Source organism: Lasioglossum baleicum, chromosome 2, assembly GCF_051020765.1.
Source record: "Lasioglossum baleicum chromosome 2, iyLasBale1, whole genome shotgun sequence".
In the NCBI taxonomy this organism is placed as follows: domain Eukaryota; kingdom Metazoa; phylum Arthropoda; class Insecta; order Hymenoptera; family Halictidae; genus Lasioglossum; species Lasioglossum baleicum.
In genome coordinates, this window is record NC_134930.1 from 9,701,545 (window position 1) to 9,716,602 (window position 15,058).

The 15,058-nt window shown below is 42.6% G+C and overlaps 1 protein-coding gene across 12 annotated transcripts in view; it reads left to right on the forward strand.

Moving 5' to 3' along the window:
- LOC143215670 (uncharacterized) overlaps positions 1 to 15,058 on the forward strand; it is a 174,632-nt gene that overhangs the window by 119,692 nt on the left and 39,882 nt on the right. The gene's annotated exons all lie outside the window — the stretch shown is intronic.

Sequence of the window (15,058 nt, forward strand, 5' to 3'; positions counted from 1 at the left end):
GGATGATCAGATCGATTCTCGTCATCTGATGGACGCGATGGATGATACGAGAGATCTCTGTCTAGGCGGGATCGAACGATCGATGGACGAGCTTGCACTACCAAATGTACCTGCGGTTTCATATCTCACGGTGGCTTCGACACTGGTCGCCCGACTGACTATATGTTCTTCTGTGTTGTTCTCTTGGTTTCTTATATGTTTTTTTTTCTTTTGTCGACGTTGGTCTGGACGATTTTTCGAGATACTTCGAGGTCCTGTGAGAGATACTTCGATACCCTTTCGTTCGCAAGACATTATTTATATTAACGATAGTTCATCCATTTTTTCAATATAATGTCGAAGGTACCTACTTTATCGACACTATTTGGTGTACCAGCTGGAAAAGTGGCAGTAAGTAGACCACGGACTTTTATGCTACCGAAAAATCAATTGTACTTCTATCCTATTTTTATAAAAAGAAAAAAATCTTCAAATTTCTAAGAGGCAAAATTTGCATAAAAATCCACAGTCTACGATCACACCACTCTAAATCGAGTCGAACGCAACAAAAGGGTTAAAAGGCATCAACGCTTTATAAATATCGCAACGAATTGTGTTTGTAAAACATCGAAAGACCACGCTACAACAAAAATTCTGTTTGTAAAGTATGGGGTTGATTTCAGTGGCTACGACTGCATCATTGCACTTTGGCAACTCGCTGGAAGGAGTATAGCAAACTATGTATAACTATTTTGATACAGCTTTTTACGATGTGCATTTTTACAATGCGTTTTGATATCGACAGATTTTTCTACTTCTTCCATCGAGTGCTCTCTGTCCTCGCGCACCCGCAAGCAAACTTCGTTCTTCATCCGCTTAGCTCTTTGTAAATTAACGAACAACAACAGACTGTATAATCAGGAGACTGCTGAGCGTCGTCAACTGTGTCGCCGCCCCCCCCCCCCCGTAGAGCCAGATCCCATTCGACTAGACTATCTAACGTCTTCCGTAAACAACAAATAGACAAATGCGTTCGAGCTGTTAGCGGACAAATTCCATTGTTCTTAACCCGTTGAATGCCACGTCACTGCCACGTCGCTTGATAAAATTTCGTCGACTTTCTTTGATTGTAGTAAAAATTGATCTTCAAGTTCGGTAAAAAAAAGATTGCGTCGTTTTATGTGTGACCGACGTGGCGCTCGAGGTATTAAGGAGACTGTCCGCCGAGTATAGATAATCAAATTTGACCGATTGTTCAGAGTATATGCGTCGTTGCAGAAGAATGCAGTCGTAGATACCAGTCGCAACGCAGACTGCGTTCCAACTTGCATTTCGCGGTTGTTTCTATCATCTCCGTGTCTCTCTAAATTCTCTCTAGCCTCTCCATCGATCGCGATTACGTCGAAGAGAGAGAGTATACTCTTGATCACTTGCCTCGAACAGCGAAAGCTAAGAGCTTCGAGCAACGCGGCGACCTAATTAGTGCGAGTTGGAACACGGCCTGACAGATGAGAGTGTTATGTGTTTCTGTGTGTGTGTATGTGTGTGTGTGTGTGTGAGAGAGAGAGAGAGTTGATATACATATGTGTGTGCGAGAGTGGCCCTCGTTAGGGCCTATTGTCGGGTAAAGGGCCGAGCTTGTTATCGGCCGGTGTCCTGGCCACGCGGATACCCGATCATAAGGCTCGCGTGATCGGTGTATCGTTGCGCTCTACCTGTTCGTTAACGATAGATCTAATATCGACTGGTGTACCTTTGTAAGGTGTACCTTTGTATCTCGATACCGTTTCCGGAAACAGAAATATTCGATCATCTACGAAGCATTCATTCTTTCGAATCTTTCGGGAAACTCGCCACGTTACCTACGGAAACATGGATATGATTAATAATCACAGACAAATACAAGGTACCCGGAACATATTGTCATAAACAATTTTCACGGGGTGATCCACGCGAAAGTGAAAATCCAATCGACATATTTAAACCATACAATAGAAATAAGGGATCGGTGTTGCCACTAGCATTTTCTGCCGCGAGAATTCACTTTTCTATCTAACGATTAAGTTCTCTGCTGGTGTAAGCGTACTCGTGTGTATGCGTGCGTGCGTGTGTATATACAAAACCAATCGTAAGGAATATTTTCGTCAAGCATACAAGTTTAATGTTTCTATTATTTTTCAAATGCGTCTAGAGAGAGAAGAAAGAATGTCGGTTCGAATATTCTTTGTAAGTAAGAAAATCATACTCTTGATACGAATAATAATTCTGTTTGTAAGAAATCTGTCGTTTCTCATACATACACTTTTTGTACATTGCACACGCGGCCGATCCGAATTGCCGATCACGTTCGAACCGGACCAAGAGAATTCACGGGGGGTGGGGGGGAAGGGGAAACGTTATTTCGGAGATTTGCAGGTTCGTAAAATTGCAACGATTTACGGTTCCCCCGGGGGGTGGCCCGAAAATCCGAGAGACCGTGATTATTTCTCGGGGCCCGCGATAAGCCCGAATTTATCCGCGAAACTCACGACACTGCCTTGCGACGTGCTATAGCAGAGAATACGCTATACATACCTACACCGTGGCGTATTTTTATCTGTGACTCCGGGCTCCGCTTAGGTTTCCGCGTCACGCGCCAAACTTACGAATCGAGGGATCGATCGAACGATCAAAATTTCCAAGCGAGGATCGGCCGAGGCTGTCAAATAAATGCTGAGGAACGGAAGTTATGCCGAGGGGAGTTACTGGGACACCCTTCTGCAGAGATTTTTACAGGTCTACGTTGGCGAGAGGACAATTCCGGTTGGTGCGGATCCTGTGAGTAATCATGACAGGATTTTTGTTCGAATTCGACGAATAAGCAGGATCTCTATAAACGATTAATTTATTTTCCATTAAAATGATTGAGGAATGAAAGAACTTTATATTCAGCTCCAGTTTTATTTGCATAAATATCCGCAGTCTAAACATCGATGAACAATTTCACGTCCCTCGGTAACAGCGAGTCAAAACAAATCCTACTGGACGCTCTCTCGTATGCAAGAAGTTTGTATAACGGTCGTGTCGGAGAGAGGAGAGCCCTCCTCTCTTAATAAGTACGTTCACCTTCGCTTGAACACCGAAAACGCCTGGATCAAAGTGGACGCGGCTGCATTCTCGTTCGGCGGAGGCGAGAAAAAGACGATGTGATCGAGAAAGAGGGAGAGAGAGAGAGAGAGAAGAAACATCGAAGGAAAACGAGGGAGAGGGAAAGAGGGAGAGAGGTCCGTTGACCGGAATCGCGAGAACGAGTTCGAGGAGAAGGTCGCGCGGCGAGAGAAAAGAAAAGAAAAAAGTCGAAAGTAAAGACGAACGCGAGAGCGGAGAATCCGTACGACGACCAACCGCGTCAGCACTCGGATAATCCGCATAAATTCGATTAAATCCGACCCCGTAAGCCAAATAATGGGTTGGACCGTTCTGGAGCCTGCGTTTCGACCACCCACGAACAGTTCGTTCGCCTAACAACTATTATTATTATCTAGCGACCCGATTACCAAAAATTCTTCTATTCTAAACCTTAAATTAGATTAATTAAATTCGCACAATAACACAATTTTCCGACTAAATTTCGACGCGCCGAAATAATGAAATCCGATTAGGAGGACACGGAGAAAGGACGGGGGTATCGGTTGGGTATAGTGTGCGAGCAGGTAGCGTCGAAGACCTTTCGAGAAATCGCGATCTATGTAACGGCTGGCATTTGGTCGTCGGCCGCAGCAATGGCGACCGCGGCGCCATAAACGCAGTCGGTCATAACGCGCTAAGCGTGTTACACGGTCGTTGTACGTTGCACTTTGTGTCGCTGGGTTCAACAGCACCACCGACAATCGATGGACGACACGACACGACGCACGCTGCACGGTTGCACGTCCTGCACGTTGCACGCCGTTGCACACCGCGTGCACTTTCTTTTCTTTCCAACGCGGACGACGATCTGACGACGACGACGTGGACGGCTGAAAGCGACCGCGAACCACGTCAGCACGGAACACGGGGGCTGCAAGGAATTAATGTTGCGAGCCTCCCTCGTGAACTTAATTACGCTGCTAGCCTGAAAAATTGCCGCGGAGACAGCAAGTATAGCGCCGACTGTTAGGCGATTTTTAATCCCCGATAATCGCGAGCTGGTTGTCGAGCAATCTTGACATTGAGAGATTTTTTTGTTTAAATTTTCTTAATCCTCCTATCTTAACACATTACCGATCGATAATTATTGGCATATGGCTAAACACTTTTTACTGGAACCTGTCAAGGTAGCAACAGTAATTTTCATTGTAAACTAACAGGTCACCCTCGATAACGTCATGTAATAGTTTCGTTTAAGATTGCAATGTAAAAGAAAATTTCTATGCTTTCTTTTGGTACAGCACAATTATTGAAAATCCTATTATGTGTTAAGTAGTATTTCCACTTACTCAATGTCTAGTGATTGAGTAATTAGCGTAGATGACAGCTAATAAATTGAAAACCGAACGCTTTTGCGGATTGGCCAACCACGAAAGCTTCACAGAGTTTAGTCCGACCTGTTCAGAACTGATTGACACGCCGTTAAATCCATCTTCAGGCTCTAGCGAGAGACCCGAACGGGTCCTGAGGCTAATGGCCGGCCTCCGTTAATTAGGGTCCTTCGGTGAATTTGCTACCCGACCCTCGTTAAAGAGGGTAAAGAGGGTAAAGAGGAGATCCGGACTAGTCAAGGGACCTTCCAAACCTCCTATTTTATGGCCAAGCCTGATCGATACTTCCGGTTACCATCTATGGTTACATCCTTCAATTAGTTCCTTGAGCTTGCCTGAGCTCTGTACACTGCACCTTTTTTGCCTCGTCAATCCATTAGCTAATATAATTGTCTGTACCTCGCCTGTGATCGCAGTCCATGGTATTGCAGTAGAGCCAGTTTACATTCTTCTTCTTATAAATCCGTAGAATATATATTATGCATATGTAAAATACAAACATTTTATATACATATATCAGTCTCTGTAACGAATAAGCGAAGACAGTGTAATGAAACTACGTATCTGCGTATATATTTATTGAACCACCAATTTTGTCCCAGCCGTCCGACTTGTCGTTCAGTTACACTACTGATTTCCGCAAAAACGGCGAAACTTGAAAAAACGAAAATTTTCGGATGTATGATTTGTATGATGATGAACAATTTTCCAATTTTTACTAGGAGAATATGATGAAGAGAGTGGCGCCACAACGAATAATTTTTCGGCGATTTTCCCGGGGTTGGGGTGGAAAATCGCGGTCAGCGTGCTCGCCTGTATAATTCAGTTGCGCGGCAGGCCGCATCAGAGATCGATGCCTCGACGTCTTTGGGCGTCTTGAAATATCGATGAGTGGCTCGGACGGGGCTTCTTAATCCATCAATCGGCGGAATCGTCTGTCAGTTCCTCGCGGATCAATTCCCCCGAGACTGCTTCTCCGACGAGAAATATTTCAGTCGTACGCGAGCGAGGCATTAGGGTCGTTCGATGCAACGGTGCACTCCAGCGCAGAATATTTGATTATCTCCTATGCCCGCTCGATTGTCGCACAATGTTCTAAAATGTTACATAACGTTTCACAAAAGCTCCCCCGATCCATTAAAATACAAACCCCTCTTTCAGGCAGGTGTAACCTTGTAACCTTTCTACCATTTTGATTAGCTCCGGAAATAAATCCTGCAGATATTTCCGCGAAATCTCTTTCAAACTTCTCATCCCGGTTCCTTCGACTAGAAAATATGCTCTGCCATTTGATTCCGAGCCAATTAAGGTCGTCTTCGGACTCATGATTCTCCTTCCCTATTTCCAGCGCAGCGGGGGGAGTTCAATTTGAACGACTTTGCCAGATTTTGACGAACGGACTCGTTCCCCGGACATAATTGTTTTTTTTTTTCAAATCCTCGATCAATTTTCCGACTGATTACTTTATGGGAAAACTATGTCGTCGCAACGTTTTCTCTCGGAAACTCAACAATAATTGTCGAAGGTTCTGGTCCGATCTATTTCCCGTGTTGTGCCCGCTTTTACCAGCATTTCTTCCGCTAGGAGAAACTATGAAATTACCTGCGCACGCAGGATCCAGGCCAGCTGCTATGGAACAAATCGTTCGACGAGTATTCCAATTTCCGGACAACTTTTTGCTCGGTTGGAAATCGGCGACCCGATTTTCACCAGTTTTTCCTGACTGCAACACTGTGGTCTCTCATGTGAACGACAAAGATTGCGAGATTCGAAGGGTCCTTTATACTGTAAACATTTTTTTATTGAGAAGATCTCATAAGAGATTTATTACAACACTAGCTTTTGCCCGCGGCTTCGCTCGCACAGAAAACCGTTTAATGCCCTCGGAAATTGATATTGTTTCTCCATATAAAACCTTTTAACCCCCCATTCACCCCTATAGAGTTTTAATTTTATGTCATGCCGCAATCTTAGATTTCAAAACCCCTTTTCACCCCCTTAGGGGATCAATTTTTTAAAATGCCGAAACAGGTGTTTGATTAATTATATCAAAGAGCATTAAGACCAAGTACGAAGTAAATCCGACCACGAACAAAATATTCCTCATACAAACGTTGCAACCCCTTTTCACCCCCTTGGGGGTTGAATTTCGAAATATCCTTTCTTATCCCTTGTATAGATCATAAAGGAAACCTCTGTGCAAAATTTCAACTTTCTAGGTCCAAGGGTTTAGCCTGGGCGTTGATAGGTGAGTGAGTCAGGACTTCGTTTTTATATTGTATAGATTAGAGATACATACAAACAAAACCAAAGTATACGGAGCAAGTAATCTCTACAAATTAAAAGTGAGGGTATACCATTCTTTTGTTTTTCCGTAAACGCGCAGGTTACAGTTTTTTAGATTCTGTAGAAATATTGGAAAATTTTCTGGTCCAGTTAACCGTGCAATTTTTGATGGGGCTAGGCCAAGTATGGGAGGGTGGTGGAGCAGGATCGTGAGAGAACATTGAGCGTCGCGTCGCGCGTCGGTGCGGTCGAGCCAACGGGCAACCTAACCGGTCGAATGGTAAACAATCGAAATATCAGGACTTTTATTCGGTATTGAAAGCCGACACGCTATTCAGAGTATTTCATTCGCCCACGGCGAGACACCTACCGCGGTTCCGACGACAAAAGGGAGGCTCGTGGACGGACGTCTCCGCCGCGTGCGATTAGGCCCTTCCACTCTCGCTATACTATACCACACCACACACCATACCATACGTTCCTATTAACAAAGAACAACGGCGTCGATGAAACAGACGGAGACACTCCCATGCTCTCTCGTTCTCAAACCATATGCCAGTCGTGCGTATTATTTCATCAAAAAAAATTCGAAAAATTATTATTCAATCCGATGGCTTCCTCGAGCCATTTTTCATTCGGAACATCATCGGAAAATAATTTACACGAATTTCGCACGAGATTACTTTTCTATAGAACAACATAAAACTGCTTGTACTAAAATGAAAATAATTAATTGCTTGAAATAATCACATGTTGTAATTATATTAGACTGCGGATTTTATGCATTTATGACAAAAATGGGTACGTACAATTTAAAACAATGGAGATCTTAAAAAGATTTAAGGCCACCAGTGTATTAGTTTCACCTTAATAAGATTATTAAAAGAAGAATTAAATTGTTATTTGACCCCTGTATTTTGCAATCAATGCAAACATTTTTTATTTTGCATAAAGATCCGCAGTCTAGTAATTATGCATATGTGATTTTCTTCGAAAGGTTCGTCAAGAATTTCTCGTAAAATCGTGTTTACTTGTCTATAGCATTGTCTGTATACAATAAAAATAATACGATCTATAGTATGTAAATAGATCGTAAATAACTCGAGATGTTGATGCGACCATAAAAAACACACGTAAAGAAAATACGGTCTAATTCAAGTTTGAACCGCGATTCACTTAAACCTCTCTAAATATAAAAGTAGTTAAGCTGCGCTCTTATCTCCGCCTACAATAAAATAATAAATTACCTGGAATAATTGACGAAACACTTACTCGCGATAACATCTGGGATAACTCCAATAAATTAAATGGGAATGCGCCTAAGCCTGCCATAGAACTGGAGCGGTCCTTGAATCGTCCCCATACTGCGACCATACACACACACACACACATACACACAATAGAGCTACAGCGCTGAACGTGCAGCATGCAGCAAACAGTTCTCGAGATACGTAGTCAGTCAGCCGATGGCGCTCCGCGCGGCACCATCGATCCGCGGTGTAGATCGCGATCTAACGTCCGTTATCTCTCGGTGTTGTAGTTTCTGTGTTTGTTTCAACTTTTCTCTCGTGTGCTATCCTACAAATGTGAATCTACAAAGTCTCCATACAGTGTTTTTGTGTGATCTTTTTTATTTTCTTTTTGGATAACGTTCTGTGGAATTTTTTTCGGTATTATTTTGACACGTTTTTTGGTCCTACCACGAAGCTGGAGAGGTTAGTGTGCTTCTCGCGAGGTACTATCTCTGCTTTAAAAATTGCCATGGTTGACCTGAAACGGTTTCAAAGGTATTTTTCAAATTGTTTTCACATTTTTCTCTTTGAACGTTCGGAATGAATAGTGACAATAGTTTTCGCGACTTTTTCGAACTATTCTCTTGGAACCTTTAATAACGAGGGAGGTTTGTCGTCAACATGAAGAATATTGAGATTGGTTAATTGTTTTTCCAGGTTGATTGTCGTATTTTTAGAATCGATTCGACCGAATTTCGTATCTTTTGTCGTGCAGTACTTCGCAATTAATTTTCAAAGCGACAGAATTGATCGATGTATCCGCGCGATATGTCATTTTGTGTATGACAGATTGTTAATATTTGTCAGCAAGTTTCAAGGTTAGAATCGGCGAGCGTTCGGCGTGACAAGCTTATATTGTATTATGAAAATGACGATACAGCATTCATTCAGGTTGTGCACGATTTTTAATTAGTAGACTGCGGATTTTATGTATTTATAACAAAAATGGGCACGTACAATTTAAAACAGTGGACTTTAAAAATATTTAAGGCCACCAGTGTATTAGTTTCACCTTGATAAGGTAATTAAAAGAAGAATGAAATTTTTATTTGGCTCCTGTGTCTTACAATCAATGCAAACATTTTTTATTTTGCATAAAGTTGCGCAGTCTATTAATTAGACATCGTCTTTTTATATTTATATGACAGCGGTAAAGTAATACATACATATCTATTTAGAATTTGCGTGATTTTTATTGCCATCCTTGGCCAGTGGTGCCCGCGTCTATTTTCATCCAGCAGTTTAGTATTTTAGAACCGAGAGCACTAAACTGACGAAATATCATTTTACGGACAGTGTTTATATTTTCCGCGATTGTTATTTCGATTCTTCAATGGCGACGTCAGGGTGCATCTTGACCCGGGGCTCAAATCGCCAAAAATTCATGCGCCGAAGTTGGAATCGAACGTTTCGCGTCGTCCGAATGGGCTAAAAAATATTGAACGATGTTTATCTGAATGTTTAGCTCGCGACGCACGGGTTAGGTTATCTTGAAGTTCGAACGGAAGGTTTCGCGCCACAGCACAGGCAGAATTGGATCGAATCGAATCGCGTGTCGGTAAAAGTATTTTCGGTGGCGTTGAAAGAGCATTGTCCAATCGAGCCTCGTTCGAGCGATCCGCGTTCGAACAAGGTCGCTGAGGTTTACGAGCCGGTAACGATACACGCGACACGAAATTTATAACGGCCATTAAACCGTCTGAACTCTCGTCTTTAAATACAAGCCCTGCGCGTTCCACTTACACACCGACATTCGAGCCTCGAAATTTTTCGATTCCTCGCTCCAACATCTTCCCCGATCCGTTGTTTTTCGTTCGTTAGAAACTAGTCGAACGTGGCCAGGTCTTTTCATCTGGAATCTAATCACGGGTCTCCCGAAAACCACCCTAGTGCGTTTAGGCTAGTTGCAATTGATTGTAATCACGCTCCTATTATTTTTATAAAGTAATCGAAATCGGACGCGTCAAGTAATTACGGCAGCCGCGAATTAATTTGTACAGGTTTGTACGTAGACGTGCCAACCAATCTCCCTTGATTTACGGCGCTAGCAATGAAAAATGGCGTTCAAGCGGGCGTTATTAATCGAAGGTAGAACAATTTTAATCGCGACACGTGACCGTTCAATCTGTGGAAACAATTTTCGCGCCGGAACAGTTATAACAGCGAAAGGTTAAAAAAGTCATCGTGAAATTATATTGAATCGAGAGTCACGGAGAAAAAGAGAAAGAAAGAGAGGGAGAGAGAGAGAGAAAGAGAGAAAGGAGGTGGGTCAGTGAACCCGCGTACACGTAACAGGCAACGCAAGACTTTGATCGATGCGTCGATCAAGATTCGCAAACCGGAGACTCAATTTCGATTTTTCACCGACTATTGCGACGAGTCCGAGATAACTTTTTTACGCAAGCTTGAATAGAACCTATTAAAAAGACTTAATATGTATTTCTTTCGATCGCTGGAAAATATTAAAAGCTTGAAGGAATAGAGAATCCCTGGTCTCCGAGAGGCTCGCCAGAAAAATTGAAAGTAAATAGGCGATCGTGGAAGCTGAAACGACTTCTCGATTTAAAATCCTCGTTGTATAATCGAGAGCTCGCAGCAGAAGAGGCTCGAGTCGATAAGAGCTTCCAAGAGAAACAGGAAACCCGTTTCTCTCGGGACCATCTACTCGCTTATACTTATTGTGCTAGCTGTACAAATTAATTCGTAACTCTTCCGTTCGTGAATTGCTTAATGATTTACACACGATTCTCGTACACGTTCTTGTAACTATAAAAATTCCAATTGACTGAATATGTATTCAGTTTTCTGATAAATGTACAAACTCGGCGGTAATATAATATGTACACGGTTCTGGACGCAAGTGGAAAATTATTGAGACATTCGTGCGCGCGCGACAGAAATCCTCTTCGGGGATTTGTCGGTGTTCTTGAGGAAGTTGCGAGGATTATCGGCGAAACTGCCACCATTTTCTCCCGGTTGAATCTCTTTTCCCTTTGTCGCTGGTGGATTATGGATACGCTGCGCCTCGGAGTAAGTTCGCAGGCCCTTCTGCTCGGAAATTATGGTTGCGGAGTTCCCGCACACGCGAGCTTTGTTTCGACTTTGCTAGGACACCGTTCGAGCCGTAGCACATACATTGTATAATTTTCATGGGGCTTGCGTGTGTCATAGCTTTCGAAATTGGGATATTGTTAACAGGATTTTTATCGAAGAGACTATTATATTAGACCAATGAGAGAAAATTCAATTGTTTTTGTTCGTTGAAAGGTAGTTTTTTCACTGTTTTATGGAAGAAAATCTTCTCCAGGGTACGATTTCTCGTGGCACCGATACTTTCATCAATCAAACCATAATCGCGCAAACAATAGCGTCAGCCGTAAGCCGCAAACCATGGTAGTTGGACCTAGGCACTATCATTGCGAATAATCCGTTGATCCGTGGAGTGAAAGGTGTGAAAGCGAGCACACAGCCTCTCGGCCTGAAAGGACAGTTTCAGACGTGGTCAGAGCTGGTGGATCTCGCTGGAAAAAGTTTCGAAATCGGGAAAGTTTCCTAGATCATTGCTCGCTCGTGTTTGTTCTCGCGTGTCTCCGATAAAACTGTGTTCTATCTGGTTCGCGTGCTCTATCGACCGGGACAAAAGTAAACAAACGAAAAGCCACATGTACACGAAGAATGAAACGGAGAAAAGTCGCATGACAGACCCATGACACGCGCATGGCCACGTGTGCTGGAATCTGTCGCGAGGAAGGGAAACAACCGGATTGCCGTAATCAAGAGAATCTGGACCTGGAGGAAAATGGGCGGGAAAGTCGGGCTGATCTGCGGAAGCTGCTGGTCCGGCAAGTATAGTATGTGTCACGATGATTTTCACTCATTTTCAAAATCTTTCCTCGAATTTTTAATCCTTGCTAAATCGTACATCTTCTAACCAAAATTTCCTGAAAAGTTCTGTATAAGAATGTCTACGTATAATTTGAATTTTCATTAACATATTCCCTGGACCAATTTACGCCACCTCGATAAATTCAATTTTAGATAAAATCTCCATCCCCGATCGATATATTCAACTCCGAAGCACCGAACAATCGAATCGTCAACTAAAATTTTCATTACAATATTTCCTCGCAAAAACGCCGACAGAATAATCGGATTTTAATCGAACGTTTCATTCAACCAATTAATTCAACCCGCATCGCGTTTAATATCGAATCAAATCTGCCGAGCAATATTTCTCTTCATAAAGCAGACTTGTTCATCAATCAAATCATATTTCCGGAACTAAAGAACGAAAAGCACAGAATAAACATCCTGTATATGTATACATAGACTCACGGCGCAGTGATTTCGAAAATGGAAGCGAAAAACTAGATCGCAACTACGACAACGCGCAGGTGCGTGTTATGACGAATGTAATCTTGGCACGCTGGGAAAATACACGGGGATCAAATGCAATCTTTGTCTCGATTACTTTTTCTATTTGCGATTGAACAGCGTATTTTTTTCTGGCGCGCTCGTGTTGCTGATCATTAGACTGCGGATCTTTATGCATTTGTAGGAGAGTTGAGTAGATGAAAGGTTCCATTAAAAAGTGTTCAGCCATGTACCATAGATTTTTCAAAATTATGCAATACATAATCACCGGTCGGTAATGTGTTAAAGAAGGAAATAGCATTCCATTTGTGGTTTCCATTTCTTGCAATTGTTAAGTATGCAGACGCTACCGTTTGTTACTCTTGACCCTCCCAGAGATATGTGTCGAAACAAAGAGCTCACTCAAAATCGGATCATAGAGGGGCTTCTTGCAAGCGATATAACTTCTAAGAATTAATTTCTAATCAGAAATAGCACGTGGCCCCACCATCGCTAGGTCCGATTTTGGGTACTGTATAAGGGCATGGATCCCTCCTATTAGTTGGGTTGATTCAAGTGAATACGCGCAGTACATATCGTTCCACGTCGAAAGTTACGTCAAGCAAGATCGGGTGCTAGTATCCTCAATTATTTTCAACAATATATTACTTCTATTAATCTACTCGGAGTTCATTTCCATTAGGCATATTCATTTTCGATCTTCCAGTAGCTAGTATCCTATGACGATACACCTTTGCCGCTCGAGGTGTATCTATTCAAATCAATAAGTTACGACACAGCGGAACCACAACCCTATCCTTTATAGTGGCGACCCGGTGGTGAGATAGACATCGGCTAGTCCACTCCTTTGTTCCCTCGAGGCGACCCGGTAGTGAAATAGACATTGGCTAGTCCTCGTGTACCCCTACAGTGGCGACCCGGTGGTGAAATAGACATCGGCTAGTCCACTTTTCCATATTCCACACACGAGGCGACCCGGTGGTGAGATAGACACCGGCTAGTCCACTCCTATGTTCCACACGAGGCGACTCAGTGGTGAAATAGACATTGGCTAGTCCTGCGTGTACTCTTCCTACCTAGACCCAAAATATCTCTAAATCCAAACTCCCCTCGGTTCCCGCATCGCTGCCTGAACCTCGGCTCGTAACACAATCGACGCAGACAATTTTTATTTTGCATAAAGATCAACAGTCTACTGATTAATAAAGGAGGTATTTTTCACGATCGTACTTTGTTGAAAATAGTAATTATTTTTCACGGCGCAGAGTTTCGATCAATTTCTACATTAAATAAATACAGTGTCCGCAAGATGGACAGGCTGTTGAACAAGACTTTCTCACAAGTTACTGAACTGTCACCAATCAGTATATTAAGAACTTTCCTCATGACATTTGTGTCTAAGGCAGGGCCCGCTAGATAGCCTTACTGATGAGTCCTCTAGCGGGTCTAGAACGAAACACTCCACCTTTGTTTTCCTCCAATAGAATAGCACCTGGCATCTTTGCAGATTTAAATCCGAATCGGAAACGTTATCTGGTTCAAACCCGAATCATAACGTTTCATGCCTCACTCAGCTATATTTATTTAATGTAGAAATTGATCGAAACTGTGCGCCGTGAAAAATAATTACTATAGTCTACTGATTATATTAACCCCTGTGAAGCTTGTTTCTTCGGGAACCATAATTCACGATGTTAAACAATTTCCAAGCGCGACCAACCGTCCGAGTTCTCGACGAATAATATGTGTCTGTAGATTCCAAAGTTAGAGAATCCAGTACACGGTGATCAGATCCACAAGGGGGATCATGGATTCGGCTTATGAACCGTTAAGAAACGTGATTTTACATGGTCTAACAGGCCACGCGATGCAGAACCATTCTGGCCGAGGACTGGCAGCGAGTATACAGTATACAGTACTATACAGTATACCGTTACTCGCCTCTCGCGTTCCCTCCACGTTTCATTACATAATTCTCTCGTTGCGGGCCGCGGCTCGGCACCAGGTCCGATTTTTCGACACGGTACCCTGAATACGGTCTCGAGTCGCGGTCCGGATTCCCGATGGATCCGCGAGAGTCGTTAGGCTGCTCCTTTTAAACTAGTTTCATGCGTGTCGTCCTTGTCCGACGTGTCACCAACTTCCTCTCTGAACAGCTGTGTTCCTCGAACTTTGACGAAGATCGCGAACTTCCAAAGTCGAGAGCAATTTCGTCTGAAGACGCGTCTAAATTTCATTCGATTTTCCTTTATTTTCCTCCAACATTTACCTGGATCTTGGATCCACATTTGTAATTACACTGTCCAACACCAAATTTGATTTCAATATACTGTTGGGTCCTTCTTATAGAGTTTTTTGCGCTGATTCCGAATCTGGTTTTAATTTTTATCCTATACGTCCAGTTTTTGAGAAAATGGAGTTTTAAAAAAAGACATATTTTTCAACTTTAAACAAATATTGCGATGTTATTATAAAAGATATTGAATTGTTGTTTACAGCAAAAGATTCTGTAGACTTTCCCGAATACAGTGATATCCAATATTAATACATTATGATTGTTTAAACATGTTTAAAGAATGATTAAAGACGGAGATGCACCACTTTTGCACCAATTTTTGCGGATATTTT